At 54.3% G+C, this 3,528-nt stretch overlaps 1 protein-coding gene across 6 annotated transcripts in view; it reads left to right on the top strand.

Moving 5' to 3' along the window:
• The first annotated feature begins 1,404 nt into the window (after positions 1-1,404).
• Positions 1,405-3,528, top strand: part of ATP8A (ATPase phospholipid transporting 8A1) — a 102,791-nt gene continuing 100,667 nt past the window's right edge. For 2 of the 6 annotated variants that reach the window (XM_070145374.1, XM_070145375.1), the window contains exon 1: positions 1,421-1,461. The gene's annotated coding sequence lies outside the window, so the exon portion shown is untranslated. Of the gene's footprint in view, positions 1,462-3,528 lie in introns of all 6 variants that reach the window. The other 4 variants (XM_070145377.1, XR_011399929.1, XR_011399930.1 and 1 more) reach the window with 4 other exon arrangements.

Genomic DNA, 3,528 nt, shown 5'->3' with positions numbered 1-3,528 from the left:
TGTGAAGGCGTTGTGGATACTCGGGGACGTGACTACATGCAGATGGGGAGCATAATTGTGGTAGTATGAGCGTGGAAGTGAGTGTGCGTGTGGACGGGGGATTTATGCGGGAAGTAGAAGCGGCGGCGGATGTTTTCCTCTGTTTTTGTCCGTGGAATGAGAGTCGAATGCTGTGCTGGAAAAGGCAGTATGAGGTACTGTAGGTGGCGAGTATACCGTGCCAGCGTGAGGCACCCGGCACGCTGGTGTGTCAGCTATTGATTGTTGGGTTGCACCGCAGCCGCCTCTCCCCGCCTGTTACTCGCCGCCCAGACGCCCCTCCCCCCGTCCTCCCTCCCTCCCCTCCCACTTGCTCGCCCTCATTCTCCCCGCCATGCCAGTGTTGTTGCCTTGCTCTCTCTCTCTCTCATCGTCGCCGAAGGGTGCCATTGCCCCAAGGGCGTCCCCTACCCTTAGTTCCAAGTCGCCCTCGCGCTGGGTTCGCCACCCCCCCTCGCCCGACTCCCCCGCCCTGAAGCCAGCCGTCCTTGCCGTGTCCGAAGCGGCAGGGCGGAGCACAAGGGCCCAGCGGCAGGGCGGATTCGGATGTCCTGTGGGCATCTCGCTGCGAGGAGAGCGGGGCGAAGGAAGGAGGACACGGCAGTGGGGGCGTGCGGCCTGGGCGGGCGTGCAGATTAGAGGGTGGCAGAGTGGGCGCTGGAGAGGCGGCCGGGGAAGTGGGCGGAGTGGGTGGAATGGGCGGCGTGGATGGCATGGGTGGAATGGGCGGAGTTGAGCTCTTTGACAGGTGGAAGAGTAGGCCGCCGGGAGCGAGGGGGGCGGGGGGGGGGTGTACGGCCACGGCGCCGGGATGAGGCGAGCGAGCAGGCAGGCAGCGAGACACGGCGGTGGGGATTTCTGCGGGATTTGCTTGAGGCTGAGGCCAGGCGAGCGCAGGGCCGAGGACGAGGTCAAGGAGGAGGAGGAGGAGGATAAAGACGGGGAGTGTGGAAGGGTTTGGGGATGATACTGGAAGAGGGAGAGGGAGAAGTACATATTAAATAAGGAGGGAATAGACATGAAAGTGAGGAAGCAAAGATTAAATTGGAGGAATTGCAGGGAGGAGACAGGCAGAAGGAAAGGGGGCTGGGAGAACCAGAGAGAGAAAGGGAAAGAAAAAAGGGAACAAGAAAATGCTCTAGAATGCTGCAGTAAGGGAGGAACCGTTGGGGTTTAGGAGAGGAAGAAGAAAAAGGAAGCAAGAGAAAGGGAGGCAGAGAGAGCAATGAGGGAGAGGGAGGCAGGGAGGAGGGGGAGAGGGCGGGTAGGGGGAGGGGGAGAAGGCTGGTAGGGAGCGGGGGCTGGGAGCGTGGGGGGAGAGGGGGAGGAGGTCCGGAGGATGGAGCGGCCGCAGCATCAGTAAGAGCGGCAGCGCGCGAGGATGGGGTAGCAGACGAAGGTTCTCGATCTGTGCGCCGTCTCGTAAGGGCCTTTCCTCCCTCTCCCGATCCTGTGCGCCGTGGAAACTGGGCTCGGCAAGGGCGCGGGGAAGTGTGTGTGTGTGTGTGCGCCCGTCGGCCTTCGTGTGTGCCTTGGAATGTGGCCTTTAAAGTGGACTTAGTGATATGTGACGAGGACTGGAAAAAAGGAAAAACAAGATGGAGTGTGGGTGTATCTAGGACCCTCACGACCCGAAGCAGCGGTGGTAATGCTGTGTATATGTTCTTTTTTGTTTTTGGTATCTTGTCGGTGACCGAGTTATGATCATTATCCAGCTTCGGCTTACCACTTGTGAGTACCAGACATGTCAGCCCCCCACCCCACCCCCACCCAGCCAACCTAGCCCACAGACTTTCTTACACACTGGCTGCTCATATTTTTGCTACAGCAAAGACTACGTTTCCACACTTCTCTCTGCATTCCACAAACGGAAGGCCACTCCACAGACATTCACAGGTTCCATCAAGCGGCATCCATTCCACATATACCCCCCTAGCGACCGCTGGCACTTGCCCTACTACCGCCAAGACGCTCCATTACTACATTCCTAATTCGTTCCTTGCGTCGTGTCTGCCGTTTCGAAAATCGCCGCAGCCGAGACAGCGCCTTCTTCCAGTACCTGTTCGGTTCCCGTCTTTGGTTCCCCTCTTAAGTTCCCCTCTTGGAGCACCGGGCGACCAGGTAGCCCAACCGTAATTGTCGACAAAATGGGTTTTTTATTCATCTAGCGCCACTGCCATCGAATAGCGCAACAGCCTTTATCGCTTCCCTTTTTTGGGAGGCCGTGCCACCCACCTCATTTTTGGTGGAATTCAAAAGCCTTCGAATTCATTTTTATTACAACTTCGAGTAGCTCTAAAAAGAGTGCCAGGTCGCGCCTTGATCCCCGTCGAAGGATACTTGGCCTGGCACTCTGGGTCGGGTCATGTCAGGGGTAAAGCGCGGTGAGTCACGGCCGTCTCAGTGTCTTCCAGGTCTGGGAGTTGCACCATCTTTTGGCGTCTCTCGCTCCATTTCTTTTTATTTTTTATTATTATTACTTTTTTTTTTTTGGGGGGGGGGTCTCGCTCTCATTTAAGCTGTCTCGTTTGTGTGTGTTTGTCGTTTATTCTATATTTTCGGTTTGTCTTGTGTCTCTTCGAGTGGGTCGTATCTGGCCATATCGTGTGTGTGTGTGTGTGTGTGTATGGGTCGGTATGTCTCTTTTCTGTCTTGGTTCTCTCTTTCTCTTTCTTTCTTTATCTTCCTCTTTCTTTTATCTCGTTCTGTCTCTCGCTTTCTATAAATTTTACCTCCACTTTCTCCCTCTCGTTTCCTTCCCCTTCTCCCCCAACCATTCCTCTCCAGCCCTTGTCCCCCTTTTCTCCATCTCCCCTCTCCTACCCCTTTCCTTCGTTTCTCTTCATCTCTTCTTGCCATTTTGCCCTTTTCCCTTTTTGTGCATTTTTACTCCTTCGATCCTGCGCTGAAACGGAGCACACTTTGCATTAACGATCAGCCCGGCCGACACAGCTGGTAATCTGCACTGAGATTCCCCCTCCAAAAAAAGAGTATTACACAAAAAACACGAAATATTAAATCACAGAGATAGGATGCAACTGTTCATGTCGAGATGGCTGCGGTTGGATTTCGGTTGTTTTTTAATTGTTCGACGTAAGATATTGGGCGAAAGAGAACCCTTAATCCTCCAAGCATGTGTTATTTGAATATATGTTTGTTTGGTGAACAGTAAATGCGAGAAGGTTTGCTTTATCAACAAGTTCGTTTATATTCGAGATGTTTGTCGTATGGTTGAAATTCGCTTTTTTCACACTCTGCAAGACCCTTAACTCTGGAGAGTTAAGGGTCTCACCCGTTCATAAATGAGGGCAGGTTGTGAGATAACGCTTATCAAATGCCGAGTCCGCCGGGTCCTTCCGTGGGGTTCCTCCTCGCAGTTTCTTGGTTCCCAGCGCGCGAGGCAATGCTGGGCGGCCAATCCCACGGGCTCTTGGTGTTGCGAAGGATCCCTTGGCCTGACTCCGACCTCCTTGCAGTCGTCGGGAACTT

Source organism: Penaeus vannamei, chromosome 33 (genome assembly GCF_042767895.1).
Source record: "Penaeus vannamei isolate JL-2024 chromosome 33, ASM4276789v1, whole genome shotgun sequence".
NCBI lineage: Eukaryota > Metazoa > Arthropoda > Malacostraca > Decapoda > Penaeidae > Penaeus > Penaeus vannamei.
The sequence above is the reverse complement of the archived record's forward strand: the minus strand, read 5'-3'. Positions and strand labels throughout refer to the sequence as shown.